This window comes from Thalia democratica, chromosome 2 (assembly GCF_965202585.1).
Source record: "Thalia democratica chromosome 2, ktThaDemo2.hap1.1, whole genome shotgun sequence".
NCBI lineage: Eukaryota > Metazoa > Chordata > Thaliacea > Salpida > Salpidae > Thalia > Thalia democratica.
Genome location: NC_139166.1, coordinates 1182321 through 1196467, shown reverse-complemented (window position 1 = coordinate 1196467; position 14147 = coordinate 1182321).

The following is a 14147-nucleotide window of genomic DNA, read 5'->3' as shown; positions in this document are numbered from 1 at the left end:
AAATTAATTAGATTTGGTAATTAGGAAACAAAATTAAATTTGATAATTTTAGAAAAAATATAAATAAGACGAACATAGTTAAACATTTTGTTGATAACAAGTTTGGCAGAAAAAAAATATTTAATAATTTAAATTTTTAGTTTTCCAAATTTCAAGTTTTCAAAATCTTCGGGGGCCACAGTTTTAGTTTTAGTGATGTTTTAATAATGTTTTGGCTTTTGTTTTAGTCACACCAGAGATAGTTTTGCTTTTATTCACTTAATTACTTTAAATGACTTTTAGCTACGCATAGAATGCATATTAAATACATTAACATTTAATGTAATAGAAATTTTATTGTTTAATATACTTAAGTCTTAATAAAATATGTACTTTCTTAGATACTTGCTAAGTTAAACTTAATAAAATACTTTTATTATTCTACTTACAACCTAACTCTCTATAAAAACCGAGCTTAAAAAGCATTTATGGGTCACTTTTATACATTTTTTTTTATTATGAACCACCTTTTTATATTTTAAAAAATGTTAACTTTAGAAATTGTTTTTGCGTTGTAAATAGTTTACACTATTAGTTCAGTAATTAGTTAATTAAATAAAATGAACACTGTAGATAAGCTTAATCAAAATTTTTAGCATAATTAATGCTGGAATACTTTAATAAAATACCTTATTAGTTAATTAATTAGTCTTTTACACGGTTGCCACTTTAAAAGCAAAAATTTCTAAATTATGTTAAAAGTTTACTAAAAATTAAAAATCTAAAAACTTTCTGTCAATCAAGCTTAAATACATAACTAAAATATCATTATTACAAAAAGCATAATATGTAAATAGACAAAAATTACAATTAGTAAACTACACTACAGTCATAAAAACTATTCTGAAAATTTGAAGATTTGTTCAAAGTATTTGAAATAAAAGTTTTAGATACACCTGAGTTTTATAAAAATTTCATAAACAGCTTTAATCTAGTCTTAGTTCAAAAAAAAAATTTAAACTAGCCTGTTTGTTTGGCAACCCTGTTTAAAATAAAGTTTACAAAATAAAGAAACACTGAAGTTTATTAACAATGAATTAATTATAGAACTAAAAAAGTTATTTTAAATTAGCTTGAATGGACAATTAAGTTTTTAAATAAATGTATAAAAATTTATTAAGCTATTAATGAACTAGAAAAACCTATTTTTTATTGAGCGTTATAGCAATTCTTTATCTGCAATAAAAATATTGCATTTAAAAAAAGAAAATGTGAATTATAAGACGAGCTATAAGAACTATAATACATTAGTTTGGAGTTATTGCGGAAACAAAAAAAACTAATCGCTTAAGTCAGTTTCAACAACGCACATAATTGTTTTCAGTTACTACAGACTGATCAGAAAAAAAAACTGTTTAGGCAAGTTATAAAGTAGCAAAAGTAATTACGGAAAAGGTACCGTTGAAAGTTGAAACTTATTTAAATAATTTGTGTTTGGGTTATTAAAACATTTTTGTTTAATTCTTCAATATCAACAAGAAGTCGTTTTTAGGAAATGGTTGAAGACTATAAAGCCACATAAACCAAATTAGGGCTTAAATCAATCTTTTAAGACACGAGAACTAAAATAATAGATATTGCTAATTTTAGAGCTTTTCTTACAGGTAGTTTTAATAATTTTGACATTTTAGAAGAATTTCTAGGTTTAGTTCCAATACAAAGCACAACCATAGGTAAAGACATTTTAAAAGCAAAGGTGCAATGCACCAATAAAAAGTTTTCAAAAGTACAACTTTTTACTTCTATTTTTAGTATATAATTAAGTTAATGGTAAAAAAAATGTCTTAAATAATATAGAAAAATTTTAAAGTTGCTGTTAAGATACTTTAAATGTGTTTTTTAATAAATGATGTTTATACGGTAGATTTTTTGTGTCAAATCGAAATTTCATTACTTTACATGTAAAAATTGTTTAAAATTCCAGGTGTGATCGATAATTCTCAAATTCAGGGGATTTTCAGATTTTTAAAGTATAAATTGTCAAATTCCAATCTTTTTTAGGATTGTTTGACAACACTAATTGTTCACACTTATATGTATACACTTAGTATAAATAATAATTTAAATTATATCAGCTGAAACACGTAAAGTTTAAAATATATTTTAATTTAAACCAACACTTGCAATGAACAAAACATACATCATAAATATAATTTACCACTCTTTAAAGAAAAAAGTCAGTCCAAGTGACCAAAACTAGCCTGATATTTTAGCATTCAAAAAGCAATTAAAGCCAAAAACTGAAAAGTGACTTAATTGACCTGAGATTTGAAGTCTTCAAATAGTCATAGTCTCAGTGTGTGGAAATTTTTACTTATTTATTTGATCGAATTTGAGCTGTTTTGATTAAAAATGTACAAACTTAATATGTTACCATTTCTCATCTAGTTTGTATTAAAAAGGTAGTTCCAAAAAGCAGCAACTATTATATATTAGTATGCAACGCATAAAAAATAACTTATTTTGCTAAAAAACATGGTTTGAAAAATCAAAAAGTAAACTAAGAAGAATTTTTTTAATTTATAGCATATATATTGTTTTAAATGTGTCTGTACACACTTAAACATTACATGTAGAAACAATAATGTTAGAAAATTATACATAAACAAAACTTTATCTCGTTAAGTATTAAATAAAAAGTGGTTTAAAATATGAGCATCTTTGTTCATCGGTGTGCATAGGAATTAATTTAAAATGCAAAGAAAAGTTCTAAAAAATCAAAGGTGTCAAAACCAAAATAAAATTAATCTTATTTCTTCTTCTTCTTATTATTATTATTATTAATATTATTATTATTATTATTGCTATTATTATTAATAATATTATTATTATTATCTTATTTTAAATGTTTTTGTGTAAACTAGAATATAACATTTAGAAATAAAACATCTGTAATAGAAATTTAAGTATAAAGAAAATAAAACTGTAAAAAAATGACATTTTAGTTAATTACTGTGCATTACTTTTGTACAGAACGGAAAAAATTTGCGTTTAGTTTTTATCAAATGGGTATTATATAACTATCTTACTAATTCAAAGCACTTTTTACACTCTTTTTTCAGAAAATAATTTGCTGTTGTAAGAAGAAAGTTATTATGAAATTGAAGAAAAACCTGGTAGAATGCTAACCTGTCTTTTTCACATTTTTAAGCTAAATCAGTAAAGCTTTTAATTGTTTTAAAATGTTATACAGAAACTTTAAAAAAAATTTATCAAAAAAGTTTAATTTAAATATATTTTTGCTCAGCGGGCCACATTTAAATGCTCGCGGGCCGCAAAATATTCTTTCGCGGGCCGCATTCCATTCAAAAAAATAACTTGCTCGCGGGCCGCAGATTTACCCTTCGCGGGCCGCATTTGGCCCGCGGGCCGCAGTTTGCCGACCCCTGGTTTATACTTTGCTTTTTAACGTTTAATTTTTTTGTTTAAGTTTGTACGAAAAGTTTTGTATAGCATTGTTTTAAAAATAATAAATTAAACAACTTATCTTAACGCATAGAAAAATAAGGTATAGTTTAACTTTATTTTATAGCATTTAGTTTTAAAACAACCAAAAGCACAAAATTTAGTAAAGCAAACTATCGCAGTTTAAAAATCATCATTTAAAGTTTCTTAGACTATATTTACTGTTTTATTATATTGAAAAATAATATAAATTTCTAAAATTTTTCCATAGTATCTAGTATAAGTTTCAAAACTACCCGAATAAGACGTTTTTTATGCTTCTCTTCATCAACTCCAAAACATCTATGTAAGTTTTAAAATATGGGCTAATGGATTCTCTATGACCCCCTTTTCACCTTTGCTGCTTATGACCACCTTTAATTGCCCACTTTGGGAAGCCCAGTCTTAGACCAACATAATTATGAATTGACAAGTGTTAAAAGAGCAATTAATGTTTTTTTATTTATAATTTAATGATAAAATAGTTAAGGGATTCAAAAGTTTGAACCGATAAAGCTGAAACATATACCAATAAGATTAGGTAACTTGAGTAAAAAAAGAATTTTTACAACAATGCTTCTTTAACAATTCCGATTTACTTGAACTGTTACTTATTATACGTGATTCTGGTTACTATTATTTATTATAAGGTGCGTTGTAACTATATCGATGATGTTATTTAAATGTTTAGAAATGACTTAACTAAGTTATTTAGCTAAGTCGTCTTGTTAAAATGTGAGTTAAGTTCAGACTATCTTTTAAACTTAGCCTAATTATATAGTTAGATTGTTAGAAAGCTTAACTAATTGTATATAAAGAAATCGAGTCCAGAAATATAAAGCTGTATTACGATGAATAAAACTGCGATTAACACAATAACAAAATATAGCAACTATACAAATAAACAGTCGACATCATACTTAAAAAGTACGATGCAAACACAACACTTATACAATCAATGCTCTCACTAACAAGCTAAAAACTGACTCATCTAAAATAAGCGCGTTTTCTGAATTTAAGCGGATTGAAACTTTGAGAGAAATGCGAGAAAAAGAACACCGCTTTCGACTTTTTGAAAAACAGTGCTAACACTGTTACACTTCCTTGATACAGCATAAAAAAGGTATAACAATTTTTTTTAGATAATGTCGCTAACCGAGGTTTCTACTAATACAATTATTGGCCTGGTTTATAACGCAACGTGCGCTCTAACTTTTAAAGTAGATGCCCCCAAGAAAACGCTTAAATTATAGTTGACTTAAATAAACTAATATGAACTACTTACTATTTACTAAATGTTTAATAAATCAGTTACTTGTACTAATTTAAACTGAGTTCGAATCTGTGATAATGATTATATTTACAATGAATTTGCGAAACGAAAAGATGATAAAAAACTGCACAACATTACACTAATAAACTAAATTATCAATTCTTTTAAAAGACGACAAAACTTGAATAAAAGAAAGAGAAACTAAAAACTAAATGTTTAAACCAAACTCAAAAAGTGTTCTAAAGTCGAAATCAACCATTACAACAACAAGATTGAAACCATTAAAACTTTAGTGCAGCGAAAAGCTGCACTGACTTCACACTGCTGCCATGCAGTAGAAACTAAAAGCCCCTCTCTATTACTCTTCGTACTTTAAGAATTTATTCTTGGTTTTCCGAAAAAAAAACATTAATTTTTATTCATTAACACTTGTAAGAATGCTTAAAACTCCCTATATAGAAAAATTAACGAAAAACGACCGCCGACTTTTATCTCCTTAGTTTAAAAAGCATTAATTTAAAATACACAAAATTAATAAAAGTATGATACAGTTTTCAAAATGACAGACAAATGTAGAAAGTTTAAAAAATTTCTTCGCTGCTGGAACTCGCTCCGCCCTTGTACATCTCCACGTCGTTTGACCGGTTTATGCTGATACGTCTCCTCGCCTCACCTAACGGTCTGTTGGCGCTACGGATTCCGTCTCCTCGCCTCACCTAACGGTCTGTTGGCGCTACGGATTCCGTCTCCTCGCCTCACCTAACGGTCTGTTGGCGCTACGGATTCCGTCTCCTCGCCTCACCTAAACGGTCTGTTGGCGCTACGGAATCCGTCTCTTGCCTCACCCAGCGGTCTGTTGGCGCCACGGAATCCGTCTCCTGGCCTCACCTAAACGGTCTGTTGGCGCTACGGAATCCGTCTCTTGCCTCACCCAGCGGTCTGTTGGCGCTACGGAATCCGTCTCCTTGCCTCACCCAGCGGTCTGTTGGCGCCACGGAATCCGTCTCCTTGCCTCACCCAGCGGTCTGTTGGTGCTACGGAGCCGTCTCCTTGCCTCACCCAGCGGTCTGTTGGCGCCACGGAATCCGTCTCCTTGCCTCACCCAGCGGTCTGTTGGCGCCACGGAATCCGTCTCCTTGCCTCATCCAGCGGTCTGTTGGCGCTACGGAATCCTCTGATCCGTCTCTCCATACATCTCCTCTTTCATCTTCTCGTTCCTCACTTCGTACATAAGTCTCCTCTACCGCTCCTCGCCGATTCGTTTCTCGAGCCGTTCGTGCGAAAGTGCAATTAGAATGTACGTCACTACTTGATATCAATTTTAAAAACAAGTTAAAACATTAAAAGATAAAAAAATTCAATTTAAAAACTTATATGCTACTAGTTAGCAACAACATTACATTAATCAGTTAGTCTATTTATATTTTAACTTTAAAGTTTGTTAAGTTTCAAAGTAATTGAGAAACATTTTTGGCTCTAATCAATATACAGTAATTCTCTACAAGCTTTAAAATAAAAATCATTTCACATTTTACACGAATTAGTTGACAAAACAAGCGTTCACATGCGTCTCAAAAGTTTAAACTTCTTTTCGTAAAAATATAGCCAGTGAACTTGTACTGATTTTGAAAACTTTAATATTCTAACAAATTTTAAACAAAATTGTTTTTTATTTTCAGATTTTAAATACCGGGTAAGACATTTAATAGCTCGAATGACCTCGTTAAAAATTATTTTTTGTAAGTACGGCTAGATTTAAAACAACAAAAAACATGCCGATAAAGTTTGTTACAGGCAATTAACAAGGTCATTGTAAAAAAAAAACTTTAAATATTATAGTTTAAAGTTTGAACATGACATTGTTGCTAAATATAAAACTAAATTAAGTTTAATAAATTTAAGAAATTTCACTTCAATAACCGATTATGCACTCGAAAACAAGTTTTAATAACCTCATACAAATATTTTTACAAGGACGAACGAAAAACAACAATGTTTTTAAATGCAGTTTAAAAAGTTAATTATCCGTTATAGTTCAAATTAAAACGATTGTTTGAAAAAAACACAATTAAACTTTACAGTTGCTAACTTTTATAGACGTTTAAAACTCTTTTTGTTATAAGAAAGTTTTATTATTAGAAGCCTTTAATTTTATTTTAATTTTTAATAAAATGTTTAAAACGATTGAACGATATTTAATTAATTTGACAAAACGCGGAACAACTTGAAAACAAGACTAACTTTTGTTTAAACTTGCTCGTACAAGTTTAAAACTCATTTTGAAAAACGCTTCAACAATGAATTGTAATAATATCTACACAACAAATACATTTTAGTTCTAACACATGTCGATTAGCCTTTCCCCAAACCACTTTAACATAAAATTAAACACAATAAAACTAATTACCATTAGAAAAAAACAACTCAAATCTATCACAAACTCGAACTACTTAGTTGTTTTTCCAACTAGAAATTTTAAACTCATTTTTATAAATTTTACAGACCTGATGACTAGGTTAAATAAATGCCATAAAGTTTATCGAATTTATACTATTATTAAATTAGGTTTATTCCACTCTGTCCCCATGTCACCATCTAAAAAGCGTAGAAATTTTAATGAAGGTATCTGTGTTCAATTCCAGCTATAAATAACTGGACGTCCGGGTCATCATGTCGCTATCAACAAGGATTCTACTTACACACTATTATTGGCCTGATTTATAACGCAACGTGCGCTCTAACTTGTATAATAGAAGTCCCCAAGATAACGCTTAAATTATAGTTGACTTAAATAAACTAATATGAACTACTTACTATTTACTAAATGTTTAATAAATCAGTTACTTATACTAATTTAAACTGAGTTCGAATCTGTGATAATGATTATATTTACAATGAATTTGCGAAACGAAAAGATGATAAAAAACTGCACAACATTACACTAATAAACTAAATTATCAATTCTTTTAAAAGACGACAATACTCGAATAAAAGAAAGAGAAACTAAAAACTAAATGTTTAAACCAAACTCAAAAAGTGTTCTAAAGTCGAAATCAACCATTACAACAACAAGATTGAAACCATTAAAACTTTAGTGCAGCGAAAAGCTGCACTGACTTCACACTGCTGCCATGCAGTAGAAACTAAAAGCCCCTCTCTATTACTCGAGACTGTTGAATTTATACTCGCTTGAGAAAAAAGAAGAAAGTAAAAAAGAGACAATTACCGCGTAAGCGGTACAATAATATTTTCCTTAATAACTCGTTATATTAATAAACTTAAAGTATAGTAGAAAAGTAGAGGTTTTGTAAAAACTACAATGTTTTTTTTTACCTTTTCATTGTTCGATAGATAAACAGCATAACAAATTAGTTTTAAAAGAAACCTTTTGTTGTGTAACGAAAAAACGTTGCATAGTCATATGTTTTAACATTATCAAACACATTCTGTTTTTACTATGTTTTGTATTTTCAAAATGTTTAAGTTTATATGTTATAAACTAATGCAGTGTACCTAATAACAAAAAGTAATAACAAACGTAAAGTTAATAAATAATAAAATAAATTTACACAAACTACTTAAAATTTTTGTACAATTAATGTTATACTTGCACACAATTCATAATCTATAAGTAAATGTACGTTGCTATGCGTATTATAAAGAACAATGACAAACGTTGCTGTGTTATTTAATGTAAAAATATATAAATTTGTATGCTAATCACTGAAAGAAAAAAATGTTTATTATATAAGCTAAGAAAAACAAAAATTGGTTTGAATTCTTACTGAGAGGTTTTATTTTTAATTTTTACTAAATAAGATTTTAAGTAGACAAGTATTATTCAAAATATGTTGATCCAATTAAAACTTAAAGTAGTTAGTAATAGTTTAAAATTATTCGTTTCTATACTTTATAAAAATAATCTTACAAATTTTTGAATGTCTTAAAGTATGTTACTTAGGTAGTTTTTTAAAAAACTAAACTATATTTTTATTAAAGTGTTGAAAACCGAACGTTAAACTTCATAAAACTTAACTAGACCATTAAAAAAAAACTTATACAAATATTTCATTATAAAAGTATCTAATTCTAATCTATGTGACTAACAAAAAGTAAAATTCCGATAATCTATGTGAGAAGCAAAATGTATATTTTTGTTCAATCTACGTGATTACAAAATGCATAACAAAACAGTATAACATTTTACGTTGGTAATTAATTAAAGGTTTAGGTAAAATGTAAATCTAAGTTAATGAAATTTATATAGTTTAAAGTATAAACTAATACAAGGAATAAAGTAAAAATTAATTGATCAGTTTTTAAATTTACAAAAAATGTTTTAAAGTTTTTTATACTACAGTTATTTAACCATTAAATATTTTTGCAAGGAAAAATTTAGTAATTAAAATGAAAGTTACTACTGTGGTCACTATAATACTTTCTGTGAGTTTTAATGTTTTTTATGTAAAAAAAAACAGGTTAGATTTAGAATTTAGATTTTTTTATTTTCAATAAATTTTATCTATCATCTTCAAAAATTTTTTTGTTTATTTTCAATTATTTATACTAAATTGTATACCCTTACAAACAATTGAATCTCAAAGTAAAGAGTTTTAATATTTACAGTTACTGACGTTAGGTATTTCAACAAAAGTGAATGAAATTTCAGATTTATATGTTTCGGAGAGCAATGGATATTTTATAAGTTATGATTTAAAAAACGCATTGAATATCACTAACAGCTTCATTTACAAAAAATTCAAGCTGAAACAAATTGTGAGTAGTACAAAACTAGTTTCGTAATAAAATAAATTTTTACCTGCTTACAGCCAAATTTGTACCTAACTTAATAAAAAAATGCTTATATTAATACTATTTAAAAATCAAAAAACATTTATAGAATACACGTTTATTTTTAAACTAAATTATTGATCAAGCGAATTTTATATAGATACTATATACTACGCATCTAAATCAGTATTGCATAATAAAGAAGAAGTTTGGGTAAAAAGAAAAAGTAACACAGAAGAGAATGAACTTTTCGACATCACCATGGGAGGAAAGCATGGAGCGGAAATATGCGAGCTAGTCTCTATATACTACATAAACTCAAAAATGCGCTCCAAATCTAACAACAGGAATGTACCGCGACGATGGTTTAATTGTCATAGAAAAAAAAAAGTAATGTCGATATAGAGAAAATTAGAAAATCTATGCACAGCATATCAAAAGACATGGGAATAAAATTAGATATCGAAAATCCTTCACGTAAAATTAACTATCTAGACCTAAGCTTCAATCTATACAACCACACATTCCAACCATATAGAAAAGAGAACAGCAAAATCATATATATTAATTCAAAGTCCAACCACCCTCCAGCAATACTGAAGCAAATTCCTAAAATGATAAAAGAAAGACTTTCCAAAATCTCTAGCAATGAAAACCTATTCAATGAAATAAGTAAAGATTACAACGACGCAGTAAAGTTAAGTGGCTACAATTACACAATAAAGTTCAAAGGCGAGGATGATGGAAAAAACGGCCTAGAAAAATAAAAATAATATGGTTTAATCCACCATACTGCAAATCCATAAAAACAAACATTGGCAAGAAATTTCTCCAAATAATAAACAAATATTTTGGAGTAGACAGTAAATTTAAAAAGTACTTGAACAATAACAGCATCAAATTAAGTTACAGCTGTTTACCGAACATCGAGACAATCATAAAGAATCATAACAAGAAGCTCACAAATTGCAACAAGAATAATGAAGATGACGCATGTAACTGTAGAAACAAAGAGAAATGTCCTTTGAAAGGCGGTAACTGTAGAGCAAAAAATGTCATATACCAGGCCACAGTAAAAACTGACAATGCAACTAAATTATATATTGGTCCAAGCGTCAACCAGTTTAAAAAAAGAGTGGCAACCCACAGAACAACAATAAATAGCAATTCAGAAGATAGAAATTATATGCAATACAAACAAGCAACTGAACTATCAAAATACATCCACAAATTGAAGAACAAGAATAAAAATTTTGAATTAACTTGGACAATTCTAGAAAAAGAACATAAATCAAGACCCGGAGTAGAAAAATGCAGGTTGTGCTTGAAAGAAGCATTAATGATCCTTCAAGCAGATAAAAATTGTATTAATAAAAGATCAGAAGTTATGAGTTCATGCCGACACAAGAACAAATTTTTATAATTTTAATGGAATGAAACTTAAACCTAATAATTTAAATATTAATAGCATTTAAATCATCTGTTAGTTTTTTTAAGAATATTGTTAAGAACTTGTTGTGTTTTCGTTCATACTGCATTTAGTTTTTTTAAAACTTTTACATTTTTTTTAATTAATACCAATATTAAGTTCAACTTATTGTGCATTTTTCATTAAAATTTGAATAATTAATGTTTATGTTTTTACGCATCAATGAGATCATTCAGATTCACATTACTGCCAATGTCTAAATGTTATTTACTGTTTTGAATTTATTTGAAAAGGTCAGCTAACGCTCACCGAAACCAGGTAATAAACCACAGCAGTACATAAACATTTGTTTTATTATATAGATACTATAGAAATTAATATTATTTTGTATTTGTTGTTGTTCTTTTTATTATTATGTTTTGAACTAGCTTTAAAATTTTAAAACTTGTAAGATACTTTACAAAACTAATGAAAAATAATACAAAAATTTTGTCATATTTTGATATTGATTTTATAAGATTTTTAAAATTTTATAGTTTTTTTAATAGATCTATAATGTCTACAGTACTGGTATAACAACTGTAAATTTACAGGTCAACCAGTTTCATTTATTTTTACGAACTAGCGATCACCAGTCTTTTACACTGAAAGTACAAGCACCTGATGAAAACAAATGTTTGTTCAAAGGAACCGTCAAACACAATTCGTCAATAACTGCTCGTGTACAACTCTGCCCTCAAGTGGTGAGTATTCACATTAAATATTTGCATACAATTGCACCAACACAATTTCAATAAATATTACAATTTTTAATACAACGTGCGGCCCGATTATTGCTATTGGTTCAGTAATCTTTTAATAATTTAATTGTTGAATTACGAAGTATATAAAAATAATCTTATAATAATTAATTAAGATATTAGGTTAACTAGTTAAATGAGTTGTTTGTTATTACTTTTTTAGTTATTAAACTACAGATTGGTTTCAATAATAACTATTTGTAAATAAAAAAGCGTAATTTGTATTATAAGTTGTTTGGATGTGATAGCTAAAAAATTCAGTTACGTTTAATGTTTTAATACAGTATAGAAGTTGTTAAGGCTAATTAAAAATAGTTTTTTTTTCTAACTATAAATTTTTTTTAAACACTTGTTATTAAGATGTATTTTTTATAGCAATTAACAACAATAAATTTTTATTTATAAAGGTTTTCTACTCTAAAGTTAACCTTAACAAATATAAAATTTTAGTTGTTATGCTGATAAATCTACTTTTTAGAAAATAACCACAAACACTGGAATAATTTACAAAATGTTAACAAAAAAAGTTAAGAGAACAAAAAGATCATCATTAAGTAGAAGAAAAAGAGATGTTGATGTTTATACTGCTACAGGTTTTAATAAAACAAAAAATAATTATTCAAAATTAAAACATGAGATTTTTAGGAAAACTTTGCGAAAAAAAATGTTGCGAATATTTCTCTTTTAAAGTTTTAAAAGAGTAAAAAATGTTTTAAAAACTAAATTTTTCTATTATTCTTACTCTAAATTTTAATACTAGTTTATATCAATTATTTCATATGAAATATGAATAAGTGTTTAAACACGTTTAAAGATGATTAAATTTTTAATAGTTGATATTGCTATAATTATTTCAGTACAACATAAATAATATTTATTTAAATTACAAACATTATTCATAACAATATAAATATACAACAACAAACAGCAAGAAAGTTCGGTCTTGAAGGTTCAGTTTTAAAAGAAGCAGAGGAATTTTTTACTTCTAAAAAAAGAGAACCAATTACTCTAAACATAAAATATCTGATGGATTACGAAGGATTGAGAAAATTTCAGAGCAAACAAGAAGCAAATAACTGGATTTGGGCCATGCATGAACAAGTATTTCATTGATAAACTATTTTTTGATAATTCCTATTTTATTACTGCTTCCCTGATTGTTTAAAGTTTTGGCCACTAAAGAACAAAAAGTTTTCAAACTAGATTAATTTGAGAAAGTTTAGATCAAATAATAATAAATTTATTTTGTAGGTTAAATATTACTACAGCAAGCTTGGACGACCGCTTAAGCTGGAAATTGAAGATATTCACTTTATTTCACAAGAAGATGTAAAAGAGTTTTTGTTGACAAAATTATTTAAATACAGTTTTACTTATATATGCGAAAAAATTTACTAGTGATCTTTTGTGCTTACTGCGATTAGAAGTTTTTTATTTGAAAAAATTAATGTTTTTTTCAAAACCACAAACTAATTTTATTGCTTATTATTTAGTCTGCTGAGTTGATAGCCTCTGAAGATGTTATGATGAAAGAATTAAATCTATATGATCCTTCAATAAACAGTGAAAAAAAATTAAAAAATTATAAAGATAAAGGCTTAATAAAAATAATGTACCAACTAGAAATAACTTTGCGGAAACATCTTAAAAAGTATGAACTTTTTGAACAAGGAGTTACTAATGCTGACGTCGCTATTTTATTTTCAAGCTTTTGTGACACTCTGAAAGGTTTGTGTGTTTCTTTGTGTTTTACCTTTTAAAACAAGTTAAAAAAGTGCGTTATTATTGTTTGTACAATATGGTTCTAAGTTTTTTTTAAACTTCAAAAACTGTGTTATTAGTTACAGAAAACGATTTAAGTGTTTAAGTTCAAGTGTTTAAGTTGATTACATTAAATTTCATGATTTAAACAGATTGTAAACAAATACCAGCCATACTAAAAATAAATTTTGAAATATTATTTTTTATTATATTTTAGTTAAAATTATCTATCCTGGACATGACGTCAAACTTTTTTAGTAACGACTCGATAACCGAAAGGTTTTTCGTACACCAGCTTCTTGGACCAAACTTTTTCAGTGTGTTTTTTACCTTTTATAAACAATATATATAAATGTATGTACAGTATATGACATGGGTTAAATTAAGATTCAACTTCTAAAAAAAATATTTAAATAACTTCGAGATCATTTAGATATCACAAACTTATAGAGCTTTTAGTAGAAAATTAAGAACAGTAGTTTTCATGTTTAATTTTAAACGTAATACTTGGTAAATTATCAATTTTAACTACCTATTATTGTTATCACTATTTAGCTTCATTTGAAAATAATTATTAGTTGGTGTTTGTAAATATTATTCGTACGAGTTA